Source organism: Leuciscus leuciscus (genome assembly GCF_965113295.1).
Source record: "Leuciscus leuciscus genome assembly, chromosome: 24".
Classification (NCBI taxonomy): Eukaryota; Metazoa; Chordata; class Actinopteri; order Cypriniformes; family Leuciscidae; genus Leuciscus; species Leuciscus leuciscus.
The window spans coordinates 12462824-12479057 of NC_138723.1; the positions used below are offsets into that span (position 1 = coordinate 12462824).

A 16234-nucleotide genomic window follows, 5' to 3' on the forward strand; every position below is an offset into this window, starting at 1 on the left:
ACTGAACACATGTGTAAGGGTGGATTTCCTGCAGTGGTTCAAGCTGCAAGACTGCCGAATGACTAAAGAAACGTTATTAGCAAGATGGTAGAAAATTGCACATTTCTTGTCTGTTCCACCCACTGCCACTTATACCAACGACGGAAATAAGCGCAGTTACAATAGCTTTATATGTGGGAGAGCGTTGCTATAGAGATTGACAATATTGTATTGCAATAGGTAGCACTTCAAAGTCGATACAAAATCAAAACTAGTTAGCACATTAGTTGCAATTGAAGGGTTTAATGACAAAATATGGTTATGGTTACACTTATAAAATAGATATATGAGATGATGATAACTTATATTATTAATTGTACCCAGCATATATGAAAAATGTTACGAGAGAGAGAGAGAGAGAGAGAGAGAGAGAGAGAGAGAGAGAGAGAGAGAGCCAAGAAAGGAACCCAGAGAAGAAGAGAGTCAGAGCATCTAAACTTAAGAGACAGAGCAACCGTTTCAATCTTCTTTTATCCTTTCCTGACCATGTGACTAAAACCCAGATGTGAGACATTCAAACTGACCAATCAGATAATTACACTTCCCCCACCATACTAAAGGTGTGACAATTCATCGACCCCCAAAGTACAAACATATTGACTTACAGGCCTAGATCACTATCAGAAACTTCTGTGCCTTTAGGAACTCCAAATGGTCCTTGTGGTAGAAAGAGGGGGTGGAAACAGTAAAGAAAATATCTTTGTTCATTTAAAATATCTTGGATTATTTTCAATCCTACACATGATACATTATGCGCATGATGTCACCGTTTTCACAAACTTTGTTTCTGTTTACACAGAGATGATTGCAGTATCATTTTCTAAAATGAGCATTTTAAAACCTGTGTTCAAAAGTTTGCATTTTTAATTGAAAACAATATAGTGTAAACGGCTCCTAAAATTAAAACCTTTTTTTTTTTTTTTTTACTAAAAAAAAAAAAAAAAAAAAAAAAAAACTTTTATTTCAGCAAGTTGCCAAAGGCATAACTTCTCATTTTCTTTTGGTTTAAGTTGAGGTTCAATATATATATAATATAACAATAAAATAAAATAAAATTACAATCTTTAAAATTTAAATGAATTAAACATGTACAATTTAAATAAAACTATATATCAATGATAGTAAAATACTGCTGTGCATGTGTTGGACAGCAAATATTTAGAAATACCACCAAGTCATGTGACTATCAAGAATTTGTATGCAATATCCCAAAATTTGCATAACATTTTGTAGATGGAAACCCAGCAACTGACACCATTTCAACATTTCAATTCAAGCAAAATCTTTTTTTTAGAAAACCCACATTTAATATTACAGTAAATATATCTGTGTTGTGACAGTCTTAAATTTTAATTTCAAAATGTAGATACATTTGGCAAAATTATGAAAGCCATGTCCAAAGATGACCTGTGAAAAATGTCATCCATTTGATAAGCGTTTCAAAGAAATAGGTAGTTTTCAGAAATTCTGATCGGATGAACCATTCAAAGTCATAAAATATCAATCTACACTCTTCAGATTCATGTACATGAAGAGTAAACAAGCACTGACATCTCTACCATACACCAGATAATCTCCCCTTTAAATTCTGAACTTTGACATTTGAGGTCATATTTGTGTGGATAAACCACATCACTGTATATGGATTCATATGTCTGGTGCTGGAACAGTTTGAGTTAAATGTTTGGATCAATACTGCTAATACAGACACACAAACCTACTGCCTCTCACACTGAACTTCTTATCAAAGCCCAAGCCTGTGTTGCTTTGATCTGATGTTCAGCGAGGAAGAGATAAGACCAGGCCATCCAGGCACCAGACCTTGACCTCAGGCCTATGGTGAGCATACTGCAACTGGAAACATTTCACGATTATAGTGTTTATTCACTGACAGCTAAAACAATTCAATGAAGTGAACTCTAATTTTCGTTTGCAATCTTCTAATCCTAATTTACTGATTTCTGGCTCAACACCTCTTAAAATGCTAGTGATTCTTCGAACTGTTAGGCAGTTACCAAGGAAATGTCACATCTATTTTCTCAAGATCAGGTCGAGGAAGTGGATTTTGAGTGGATTGCCTCTTGTTTCGCTTTTCGTCCTTTTTTGCTTGAGAACTGCTTCCTTTTGAGGCGTTACTGCTGATAAGCCGATATGAAGTGATGTAATTTAAAAGTGTTTACTAAGAAACCGGATAGTGAGATGGAGGGTGGTCTAGCGTAGCATCTGCATAGTAGCACATCGATGTATTTACATACTTTGTGGGCCATTAAAATAATCATATACATTTACTAATATATAGCCTACTAAATACTAATATCGTTAGCCTCATAGCATTATTGCCTAAGTCATATTTCAATGTCTTTGGAAAACAAGGAAAAACAAAAAATGACTTATGCTATGAGGCTAACGATATACTAATATTCTTACTTGAAATTGTTTTAACGAGGGAGGGACAATGAAACAAGCACCTCAACTTTATCTCACCTTCAGGCGCTGAATGAACATATTCAGCAAGTGATCTTAACTCTTTCCAAGTGATCTTAACTCTTAACTCAGAAATTTCCGGCTTTCTGTGTTTTCACTGTTATACGGTAGGGGGCGCTATGACACATCTTCTGAAAAAGTAAAGAATTTCCTGATCAAAACACAGGCGAAAAAGCAGAAACAAGCAATCTCATATGGAAGCAGATGCATATGTAAAATAACGCAAGCATTAATATTAAACGGCATATAAATCAAAGCTGCCTAATGTTACTGAATGAAATGTCGACCCAGGACGAGCTTTTGGACTGTGAAGCTTTGGGGGTGTTGATGGACTCGATCTACTGCATCTGTGTTTTGATCATCGTTCGGAATCTGATCTGGATAGTCTTTGACAAAAACATGATTTTCTCAGCTTCTTGCTCAAAATGTTTTTTTTTTTTTTTTTTAAAGAAACGTACCCATATTAAAGTGTTGATAAAAAGGAATGCATGAAGCTTATTTAAAGCAAAGGGTCTGTTCTTTCTTTTGATATAATGCATGTTCAGATATTCATACAACAAAATATTCTGGGGGCCATGACATTTTTGTGAAAATGATCAAACATGCTGTCGGGAAAAGATTTAATCGTATCCATTCTGATTAAAATAGTCTGAATTCCTTAATTACTGTCTGAAACGTTTGTGCCTTAACAACATAAAACAATACATTATGGATTAGAAGCTTTCTGAGATAAATAGCTTTGGACAGACATACAACTGCATTTTTTAAAGCTCCAGAGGGAAAGATGTGACACTTCCAGAACAGAAGCAACAAATCCAGAGAGGAGCATTAAGAATGCATGCTTGAATATTAAGTTTGTAGAAGTGTTTTAAGAATGTATTATGTATGTATACACTTCAAACCGATAACAACATCCGAGTTTCACCTGAGCAACCACGAGAGGGTGTGTTTATCTCGCTTACATCCTAATGTATTTACTCCAACAACACTCGTCCATTGCCACTTTTTTTATTAAAAAAAGGTCATGAAACAAGTGTAGTGAGATGTTCACTAAAGCAATGGCTTATGGGTGTCTATTTGCGACTGCAGTTCTGCACATGGTCAACAAAAAAATCTCTGAGTCAGCAAAGTGCTAGAAAGTAGAAAATCTTGTCAAATCTAAATGTAAAACTTGTTTCTCACCTCAGGGACCCGCAGAATGTGTTTTTCTATTTTATGACTGGTGGTTCACATCCTGCTAACAATGTCAGAGATGAAATGTTAGTTAATACATTAACTAATGTTAACTAATGAACCTTATAGTAAAGCGTTACCGCTAATGCATTAACTAATGTTAACAAATGAGACCTTATTGTAAAGTGTTACCCATAAACCATACCAATATATGATGTTATACAATGATCACAAATATGCAAGCTAAATAATTCTAAATTTTTGCACATTGCCAGACAAGGAAAGTTAATTTCAGAGTGTAGTTTCATAACACTCTCACAGTGTTAATTCTCTTTTCGCCCTCCCAAGAACAAGAGTGAAACTCTTTGTTAAGCAAGGAAAGAAATGCCTTCGACTTCGACCACATATTGGGAGAAAATGACTCTCTTTCAGCGGTTCCCGCTGCTGATCCGTCGTTCCTCCGTGGTTATCTGAAATGTGGCACGCAAGCACAGCAGGGGTGCAGCTCCGTTGGAAGATGAATGGAAGGTTGAGTAACCCCTAAAGCTGCAATTACCCCAAAACACTAAGTGGTCTTTTTTCCCTTTAACCTCATTGTGACTCTTCATAGAGAGCATGAGCAGTCTTATCCACGCCTGCAAAAACACAGAACATCAGCAGGCTCTAATCAAACTTTAAAAACCACCGTTGATAACTGCTTGTTTGACTGCTCCAAAGACATCCAGCTGGGTTGTCCTCTGGTGACTTTCTTCTAGCAAAAAACATTGACCACAAAATGAGGCTTTATCCCGGTCTGAAGAAATAATTTCCTATAGAAAAACACTTTTGTTCCAAGACAGCTCTTCATCTGGCTGCGAGAAATAGTTCCTCACTTGAAATGTTGGAGATTATGGTGCTGACTTTGATGGTGTGCTCGACTGTTCCAGAGCAGAACGCTGAATGATACTCCCACCGCTTCGTTCTCAGCCTCAGAGTTGCTCTTTGGCCCTCTGCGCTGAAAGTACGAGTCTCTACAGAGGTGTTCTGATTTCAGAACAGCGTGCCCTGGCTAGCCCTCCTGCCACGTCAAATCTCTTCCTGATCTTGGTGGATGTGCTTGGAAAGCGATGGGTAAATATTGGGCCTAGGCTCAGATTAAACCGGCCAGATGTACCATCACAATACAGATGGCAGGTTTAGGTTGTGAGATTTACCCAGAGCTAAACATCAGATTGTGTTAAGGCTAATGGCACAGTTGCAGCGAGTTGAGGAAAAGCTTCAGCCAAAACATAAAGATTATGCACTACATGATTCTCACACTTTTTGACTAATTTGACGTTTTTTTTTGCTTGTTATTTTTAGGGTCTGTAAGATTTTTTTTTTAATGATTTTGACAGATGTCTTTTATGCTCCACAAAGCAGCATTTATTTGATCAAAAAAGCGGTAAAGACTATAATATATAAATAATACAATTTAATATAACTCTGATATTTCCATTGTAATTTATATGTGATTTTTAGCATCATTACTCCAGTCTTAAGTGTGACAGAAATCATCATACTGATTATAGGGCTCAGAAACATTACTTACAATTGTCAATAGGCTATTGAAAACAGTTATGCTGCTTTTTTTTTATTTTTTTATTCTTTGATAAGTACAAAGTTCAAAAGAACAGCATCTATTTGACATTATGCTTTAACATTGTTTCTAAAAAAAATACTTACTATCCCTTTTGATCAATTTAATGCAACCTTGCTAAATAAAAGCATTAATTTATTTTACAAATTTTTTTTTTTACTGACACCCAACGGTATTGTATATAAACATACAGAAAGGCATAGCGTTAAAAGTTAGTGATCAACTCACCTTATAAAATGATTTAAAACACAAAATGCCTAGTTCTGACATGAAACTAGCAAAATCTGATTGGTTCATGTCACATCTGCAGCAAATGAGCTTGCTAATCAACATTTAAATGGCTGGTTACCATTCACTATAGCAGTTTCTAAAACCCTCCTCCTTCCCCAGCTCCGCCGGTATAGATCTGCTATGGGTAATTTATATATGCTATTTGTGCAGCAGCAGTAGGTCTAACATGCTCACAGCAGATTAATGGCGTATGTATTGGCAGTAGCAAGTTCCTGTACTTGCTCTGCACCAGCAACAGCAATAATCTACAACAACAGCAATAATCTACAACAACAGCAATAATCTACAACAACAGCAATAATCTACAACAACAGCAGAAGCGTAGCAGATCTATTCCACCAAGACCAAACACATTAACATTAGCTGCGTTTCCATTACCCTTCAAATTGCGCAAATTGAAATTGCGACTTGAAAATACGGCCAATGGAAACACATCAATTTCGCAAAAAACATTTATCGCAAAAAAAGTTGTTACGCTCGCATGAGGTGGTTTTTCAGGCAATTCGAAAAAGAAATATTTCGCAAAACTGCAATGGAAACAGTTTTTGCGCATTTACAGGTCACCTGACGTAGATGACGGGGTGTGTTTGCACAGAATACGAGACAGAGTTCTTTATTAAATTCATAAAAGACAAAAGAATTAGGAGGAATAATGGATTCTAAACCTCAAATAAATACCACAATCAAGACCTCGAAGCAGATATGAGGGAGAAACACCCAGAAACACCTCATTATGTGCCGCTCACAAGTATAATAAGGGTCGTTCCTTACCATTAATGCTTGGAAAACACACATACATCTCCTTCGATTAATAATAATGGCTAGTGCATATAGTACATAAACCTACCAACGTCCGTTGCCATGGTTTTTGGAATGATTTTACTTATCGCGCGAGAAAAAAAAATTGGTTTTAGTCGCATAACATCGGTTAATGGAAACGCCATCATTTCGCAATAGTTTTTTGTCGACATTTAGAAAAAAAATCGCAAAAGTTTTGCGCAAATCTGTAATGGAAATGCGCCTAGTGTCATATCTATTATCATGCTAAAAATCTACCTGAGAGTTGAAATAAATACATCTACTTAAACATATTTGTGAATTCGTGTTCCTCACACAGGGGATCAATTAGAGTATTTTAAAAGTACATGTGAAATGTTTAAATACCAATTTAATATTTTAGAACAGTGAGAAAAATTCCCTGATATTTTCAGGTTTTTCATGAATGTGTCAACCATATATTTATGTGCTATATCATCATTTCCCCCTTCTCCTGCATCCATTTCTCATTCTTCCTTAGTTTCCTTCCCCCCAATTTCTCTCTCCATTACGCCCACAAACAGCAGCTGAAAAGGTCTGGCACTTGTTCAGAATCCCAATGATCACCCTTCCCCAAAAATGTCAATGGATGGAAATCAGGCAACATCACCAGACTGAGGATTGAAGCGTGGTATTACGGGCGAGCGAGAAGCTCCGGCTGTGTGCAGAGAGGAGACGAGTGGTCTTTTCGCCACTCCTGCCCAGTCAGAGGCCTGGTGAAGGGTATAAATCAGCAGTTAAAAGCGAGGTGCCTCCGGCTGATTGGTGTATAATTGAGTGTCTTTTCCGGACATTTCTCAAGGCTCTGGCTCTGATCATTTTAATTTTGCAATGTAATTCAGGGTTCTTGCCTAATCAGAAGAATCTGTGCCCTGTGAGATTTGCACACCAGAGCCAGTGTGGCTGAATGGTGTTTAATATAAGAGAGTTGGTTTCTAAAGTCAAAAAGGGAAATTAAATTATGCTGCAGATTCAAATTTACATCTGGAGTACTCGCCTAATAATAGGAACCCACTTTGGGTTCTCATTGGCGACTGGAAAAGTTACAGTCTAAAAAAGAGTGTGATAGAGTTAGTATGCACTTTAAAAAGTCCAGTATAGTTTAGTTTTTGAAGTTATGCCTTACACTGTGACCAGATGCATTGGGTTGCCATGCAATTATGTGTATCTTTTCTCTTAATCAGACAGCGATATGAGGAGAGCTACAGGATATTCTATAAAAAAAAATATATATATATATACTGTATATATATATATTTCTGCGACATACAGTAGTGGCCGACATGATTATCTCAGATACTTGTGTGTTTTGTACAAAATTAAAATGATTTCATTTGAGTTTGAATATCATTAAGTTTACATTAGGGTTTCATTTGTTAACTAGTTAACATGAAATAACAATACAAGGTACTTCTACAGTATTTATTGATCTTAGTTTAGTATTTTTTACATTAAATGTGTGAATGTTTCACCAATCATTATTACATATTCGGACGGATGGATCACTACCTGTCGTGATAATAGAAAACCCTCCTAATATTAGAGTTACAATAACAGAAGAAAAAATAAATAAAGCATTAAACCTTTTGGAGCTTGGAAGGGTTCAGTTTGAGCACATGTTTCATCACGGTCCTCGTCAGAGCTCATTTCCAAGTACATTTAGCATCTAGCTCATATTCGCGATCTCAAACATTCTCAAAACTATCATTTTCAACATCATCAAAAGCAGTATTTTGATTGCTGACAGCTTCTTCACTAGATCCACCATCAAGTGACAGTGACACTAATATTTGATTGCGTTTAGTACTTGCTCTGCAGTAAATTGCTGAGCCATTTCAAGTTTTGCTGATGATGCTTCCTATTCTTTTGTTTTCTGCCTGCGGTAACTATGAGTGAAACGTCACTTCATCGTTATGTATCAGACATTGCCACCTTGTGGAATAAAAGTGAATTGCACTTATTCAGTCATCAAATATTACAATTACTGCTGTGCAGAAATAATATACTTACACTGTTACACACTTCGGGTCGTTAGCAGCCCTATACAATTGTTTAAAAACAATAATGGGAAAACAGGCATCCTTTTATAATTTTATTATTTTTTCTTGTTACATTGTTTAATGAATTAATTGAGGAATTCTAAGAAGGTTGATGTCTAACTTAAAAAAAAAATGAATGAGGAGGAGGATAGTGAATGACGTGGTATGCATTTAAGGGTTAAAGGTGCAAAAGTTCTGAAATGATTTATCTTTGTTTCATTTTTTTTTTTACATCACAAAACATAGGGAAAAATAGGGATGTGTAGACATTTTATATCCACTGATTGTAGCTAAGAAAATGCTGTAGAAATTGTTTTATTTTTAGTTCATGTTGTTAACTAGTTAACTAATGTCAACAACTGAAACCATATTGTAAAGTGTCAGCCATTTTGTACCTGCATTTCGGTAATGAGAATGTCGGGGGATTATCTGTTATTGCTCATGAAAGATATCATGAAAAAATGCATTTAAAAATGGAATTGATTAAAAATAAAATCTGAAATTTGATCAGTTAGCAAGATAAAACCACAGCACATAAAAAAAAAATATATATATATATATATATATATATATATATACTTTCCTTGCATATTATTTAATGGCCTTTGGCATTGATTGACTGTTACCCTCTGGATTTGTTTCGATAGACAATGGAAGACCAGAACTAGTGTCATTTTCGTACTCAGACAGCAGCTGCACCGCTGATGAGTGATTGCTGGGTCAGGGTAGATTCCTTTGAAATATCTCTCTGCATCTCTTTGTTTCACCATCATACCATCCATCATTCTCAGGTGCCACCTCTACTGCCCCTTTCCATCACCTCCATCCTTCCTGTTTCACTGTTTCCATAGTGATGTTTGCTTGTGCCCATAATGACTAAGTATCTTTCAAAGAGCTTGCAGGGACTGGCAGGAACCCCTCTAATTTTTCTTTGCCTTTTTCTTTTCTTTGTCACATTGATGCAAGCTCACCTTTTAAGAACAGTCTATATAGAACATGACAGCGTCAGAAAATGCAAAGTGCACATGGTGTCTGTAGAAGGGTGTATAATGTCAGCATGTCCCTTGTCTAGGATAGTCACATCAAAACAAAGTGGTAAAAACAAACCTGTTTAAAAGAAATAGATCTTGAAAAGTGAAATTTTACTCACTCTTACTTCTTTAAAAACCTGGAACATTAAAGGAGACCTTAAAGTCCAATCTGCATTTATTTTTATTTTTTCATACAATGAAAGTGAATGGTAACAACGACTTTTAAGGACACTTTTTAGTGAATAATGATTTAAATTTTAATCTGTTTCTTACAAAAATACATTGTATGATTTTAGTATGATTTTTAATAAAGCGCACAGGTCATATGGACTATATTTTATGTTGTTTTTTAGAGATTGACAGTTCCTGGTCAAAGTTTACTTTTATTCCACGGAAAAGAGCAGTAAACATTAGATGTGGGAATATTTTGGTTCCTCACGATTCGATTCAAATCGATTCCTGAGGTCACGATTCGATTAAAAATCGATTCCAGATTTTGAATCAAACTTCGATTCGATATATGCATAGATCTGATTATAGTTTACTTGTTTTGTGCTACTTATCTGACTGCGGTAGATAGTTTAATAGGATTTTAAGAAAAAATCCCACTGAATTAAATGTGAACCTTAAACCTTATTTTGTTTTTCTTCCCATTATAGTTAACCCAATAATATTATAAAGCTGACTGCAATCATTACACACATGACTGGCAGTCTTCTGTAATAAAGCAAGGCAGGCTTGCAATTTTATTACATTTTTTATATTAAAAATAGGAACAAAGAAGCAAATTACACACAAAAGGACAAATACAATAGAAAAAAAAAACATACAAATTAAATAAACTTTATTTTTTCAGGTACAGTAGCCTAGGTTTATTTAACATGTAGTAATAAATACTACAGAAATTGAATAATCAAATGTAAAAATCAAACACTGTATAGTCTACACTGCATGAATTAAATAAAAAATGTATTCATATTAAGAAGATACAAAAGTGATTCAGTCAAAAGCAGTGAGCTTTTCATTAACATTATATAAACATACGACAACAGTTTATGAGGCTGCTGTACCTTTAAGAATGAATGCATGTATCTTATATACTGTTACACATCCGATTTTCACCTAACTGTTTACGTTCGCGTAGGACCATTCACGTAGTCCGTGGTTACATGAATACTCCACACAATGTGCATTTTGACGTAATTGTGTGTGTGTGTGTGTGTGTGTGTGTGTGTGTGTGTGTATTTGACCATGCAAGCACAATAAGCTGTGAAAAAGAACTGAATTCGGGATCGCATGCATCTGAGAGGCGGCATCCGTGCTCACGCTTCGGCTGTGTGTCCATCAGCCCTTTTTCACAGCTTATTGTGTTTAATAACACTCTAACATGTATGATTGCATTTGCTATTTAAACAACGTGGTGCAACACTTTCGTTGTGCTTGACGCTGCATTGCGCCGGGTGTATGATAGGGCCCAATGACACAAATGTACATTTTTGTGTGAACTACCCCTTTAAGAGAAGTAGGGGAGATTTCTTGGAAGAAACCTGACCGAATGAGACAGAAACAGTGAGGGAGTGCACAGGGGAGAGAAAACAGGGGCTGCTACATCTGCTAAAGCAGAAGAATTTATTTTTTTTGCCCTGAAAACAGAGGGGGAGGCTTGCAGAGATGAAGAGCTAAAGCAAGACCGATCTAGAGGAAGAAGGTGGAGGGGGGGACGAATGAAGAAGAGCATTGAGCCGTGGCCTGTGTAGCAGCATGTAGGCACTCGTTACTGATGTGGCAGAAAATATGTGCCGACAGGAAACGAGGATGCCAGCTGTCCCTCGATTATGACATTACAACGCAAGAATGGGCGTCGGCAAAATAATATACGACTCACAGACGATGAATAATAGGGGCAAGAACCATGACCTTCTGGACCCGCATTAGGCACCACATACAACCTCCCAGCCTCCCTATGCAAGACCAACACTGCATATAAACAATGACACTAAACAACTATGAGAGGCTTGAGGGATTGCATCGACACTCAATAATTAATAGCAATTAAAATGAGTGTCTATGCATGCAAAATCACATCTGGAACAGCTGAAAGCAATGCCTCTAGCAAAAAGCTTGTTTTGTTTTTTTTCCTGCCAGTAACCATGCAAACATCCAAACACCAGTGTTGGTGTGTGGGCAGCAAACATTAGTATGCGGATAATTTTTTTTCACCATAAGTGACCTTGCCTTTAGAATCTACTGGCGCAGAACTGTAGGGAAGTGAGAGTAGTCTAATACCACAACACAAGCATTATACAAGCCCATGTTCACTGAATACTGCCTCAACATAAATGCATACTTTGACTCCTCGAGTACCTAACTGCAAAAGTTCTCTAGGATTCAGATGGACAACTTTTTTTAGTTAACTTGCAGCATGAGTGTTGCATTTTTAAGATGCAGTCAGGTTAAAAATAGTTCAACTTTTTAAAATGTGCTCCAATACCTCTACATTCTGTTCTTTAGCTGGGCCCTGCAACCTCATTTTAATCAAGAACACACAGTGATATGTCTGCAGTTTTGTGACAGGGGTGGCCATGTGACAATCAATCAATCAATCAATAAATCAATCAATCAGTCAATCAAACAATCAATCAACCAACCAACCAATCAATAAATCAATATGATTGAAAACAACATCGACAATAATACAATTTATTTTCATTACAATTATTTTTAACTGTTTTAACTGCTATTAAGTGGAGGGTTTTTTATAATGGCAAATATGTTTTTTTGGGTGGCCCTGCGAGTCCAGACTCTCCAGACTCCTCCAGTCGAACAGCATCACACTGTGAGAAAGAGATTGTCATACAGTATGTACATAGTTATTCTGCCACCTCCATTGAGGGATCAGACCTTGTGTTTATACAATGAGCTGTGGACTCTTTTTTTTTTTAAATGCATTGTAATCCGCTTCCTGAAGCCAACGCAGTTCTGGTAATGTAGTTACAGATGGGAATTGCCATTCGATGGAAGAGAATGGGCTATGTCCTTGGTACTTGTCAACTTGGCAGTAACACTATTTTCTGCAACTCGAGTCCAAAAGTTGCTTTGAAAACACTAGCATGGGGCAAGAACTGTGGCCCAGCAAGCAACCGCTGCGATGCAATCCGCATACCAGAATGTGCATGCTGCTAGTTCGGTCCCTTCGGGGACGTAATCTCTAGAGAATAATGTTCAGCATATGAGACAGGGGAGAGCCATCAAGACTTAGCCATGTGCCCCACGGCACTGGAGATCATGCATATTTCATGGAAATGGCAAAAACAGACAGTAAGGGCCGCTAGGTCTCTCTGTGGTCCTCTTGAATGACAGCGGTGTGCTTTGGACCGAGGATTGGTCGGTCATGTTTAGTAAGAAATATTTGAAAATAGCATAATAGACTTCTTAAATGGCTTTCTAAAGGTATTTTGGAGAAACCTATGAATATCTGAACCCTTACATGAGGGAATAAAATACAGAAAAATGAAATGCATTTCTGGTATGGCAGTTGTCCATAATGCAATTCAAGATAACACACACAATAAATAGCCAAGCAAACCTGCTTCCAATGCAGTGTTAAATAGACTACTGTAATGATCATTTCATATTATGAGTCAGTCTATCTCTTTCTCCCCCATTCAAACACACACTCACACACACACACCATGACATCAATAAATGCAAAAGACTGGAGAGGTTCAGAATCCCTCTAAGATTTTCTCTTCTGTTTTATCCATGATTGAATAATTGCCACAGCTGGTTTCAACCATCCTCTTCCATCTTTCTCAAGAGTGTTAATGACTTCATATCATATAAGTAATATAAAACATTGATGGCTCACGTGTACACTGCATCCCTTATATCTTAAATTGCATGTGCGAGGACATTCCTACAGAGACGTGCCATGAGTTATTTTCACCTGCTGAGAAACTGCTAATTGGTAGATCCCCAGTACACTGCCTCAATTGCATGTCTCTATGTGACTCTGGTGCTAGGCTGGATGTTGCTAAAAGGTTGCTAGGGTGTAAGCTTTCATGTAGCACAAACAGTAGAGCGTTGGTGCTTGCAACGCCAAGGTCATGGGTTTGATTCCCAGGGAAAGCAAGAACTGAAGTAATGTGTACCTTGAAAAGTAATGTAATGCTTTGGATAAAAGCGTCTGTCAAATGCGTAAATGTAATGTGTTATTGAATGGCTACCCGACCCTAAACTCTCTATGGCATTCTGTTCCTGAGATATGATCTTTCATTTCAACGTAAATCCATGGAATTTTTCGTTCGCCAGGCAAAAACTGTAATGTGGAGTGCCTAGAAATTGAATAGCACAACAAGCTGCATGATTTGAAGTATCATATGCCATATATATCAAATAATATGCCTTAAGTTTTAAAAAAAAAAAAAGGTTTCTCAAAAACTCTTCCATTGTTCAGCCAAACAGGTAGTCGTGCCCCAAACTCAGGACAATGTTGAGCCAATGTTATAGAGTCGGGTATAGGCCAGGGTGAAATAGCTTACTTATATTTGTCTCTGCACATTAAATTTGGATAGAAGAAATTATTTTAACATAAAAAAAAACCTAATAAAAAAAAAAACTGCTATGGCACTATAGAGTTGGTTTGGGTTAAATGGACTTTAGGCATCAACCTACTTTGATAATTTATGATTATACAAATGTGCATACCCAAAGTGTGCTCCCTTTAAACTGTAAACAAAGTCTAAGTTGAGATGCCAATGCTCTGCAGTTTGTTTAAGGCCATCTGCTGAGAGCTTTGCTTTTGCTGTGTGATGGATTTAAAGCTTTTCAAATGGGCTCAGAGATGATACTCCTGCCACAGTGGTTTTAATCTCAGTCGTGGCACTGTCTCAATGCCCTCTGCCTTGTGAGCTTGGTAAGTGTTGGCCTCTACGAGAATGTCGAATATGAGAGAGGTGTTCTGGTTGTTTACTTAGCAAGGTAAGAAATGGTGCACTTTTTATTCCCGGCATCTTCGAGAGCTTAGGCTATAGCTTCGGTAATGGGATCCTTCCGTATAGGTGAGGCAGCAATCAGAAAAAGCAAGAAACTGGGATTGAGAGGGGGGAAATAGAAGATGAGGCGGAGGCAGGAAAGAAATAAAGAGAGACAGAAATTCTCATTGACATTTGAATAGACTGCGATGGCGTTTCAGAGGCTTGTAGTGTGCACAAGATGAAAAGCCAGTGAATAAAAATATCATGTCAAGAAGCCAGAGAGATGCAGAGAGACATCGATAGATAGACTGAGAAGGGGGAGGGGGGGTAGAAAGAAAAATCTCCACTAGTGGTGATTTTCAATCCCCCCATGTCATCGCGAGTGGGTGTAAAGTTCAGCCTCCTCACAAATTGGACGGGGGAATTTGTTCTCCCTTGACATTCTCTATGGAGGTGTCACACAGAGGAGCTGGCCGCCTGCTCTTTGGAGGGAGATGACAGGGGCATTGTCAGGCCAGGAAACACAGGCCCCACTCCCCCTGCGCTATCTGTTGTACATCACAACAAGAGGGCAGCTTTTCGAATGCCGTAGCTTGCCTCAAAACAGCAGGGTGGAGAGGGAAGCAATGTAGGCACTCAAATGGACTCTCGTGAGAGGCTGTTTTGGGATCGGCAGATAAAGAGGTTGTAGATCATGACGTGTTTTGGGGAATAAGGTGAACGTTCATCTTAATTACCTCCCTGACATCTCACAGCTGTCCGTGATATTTGCAAGATACATGAAAATGTGGATGATGAATCCCTGCGAGGGTTTGGAATGTCTGAAGACAGAGGGATCCTGCCTCGTTCTGTACCAATCTCTTCATCAACCACATCATCATTTCTCACACTCAGCTTGCGATGGTGGCCACATGGGAGTTGGTAGGAATCTACCCACCCCCATCCGACACAATTTCACATGCTTCGCAAAATAAACTCTGCTCTATCTGGGGAAATAGACATAGACACCTTCCAAATTAACTGCGAAAAAAAGAGCTAGGCATGATCCCCCGACATTTCCGGCTTATCACAAAATGTCTGGTCATTAGCAGATTTGCCAGTTAACACAAATGTGCATGCTTCTCCCAAAGGGACACATCAAGGTTCGACTTTTACATACTGCTACTTTTCTGAGGCGAAACCAACTGAAATCGACTTGATTACTGCATGCTGCTGAAACTAACGAGGTCAATAGTATTTGGTAAAAACTGTTCGTTAGAATTCACATTGATCTGAATGGTAGTTGCTTAACTGGAATGCGACGACATAACTTTTTGAGCAACTCCCACAGTTCAATGCTGTGATGATGCAGTTACCATTTAGCATCTACTATTTACATGTATGCATTAGGCAAACTTTATATCCAAAGCAACCAAAGGTGTCCAATCCAACACACCTGCCTGGATATTTCTAGGGCTAGAGCTAAACTGCAGAGGAAGGTGGCCCTCCAGGAACAGGAATGTACACCCCTGAGGGGTACAATACATTTGATCAATTCATGCATTCCCTAGGAATCGAATCCATGATCGTGGCATTGCTGGCGCCATACTCTACTGTAGGGCTGTACTGTCCCAGTCGATTAGTCGATTAATTGGTCGATACGTTCTGGTTCGACCAAAATTCTGATTGGTCGATTTTTTGCCGCGTTCATTTCATCAGTTTTGCCGCGTTTATTTCATCAGTTTTGCCGCGCTGAGGCGCGCTCATTTCATCAGGTGGAAAGCACTA

The 16234-nt window shown here is 37.8% G+C and overlaps 1 protein-coding gene across 1 annotated transcript in view; it reads right to left on the reverse strand.

The window, feature by feature from the left end:
- Positions 1 to 16234, reverse strand: part of LOC309489572 (leucine-rich repeat transmembrane neuronal protein 4) — a 109714-nt gene that overhangs the window by 25253 nt on the left and 68227 nt on the right. The gene's annotated exons all lie outside the window — the stretch shown is intronic.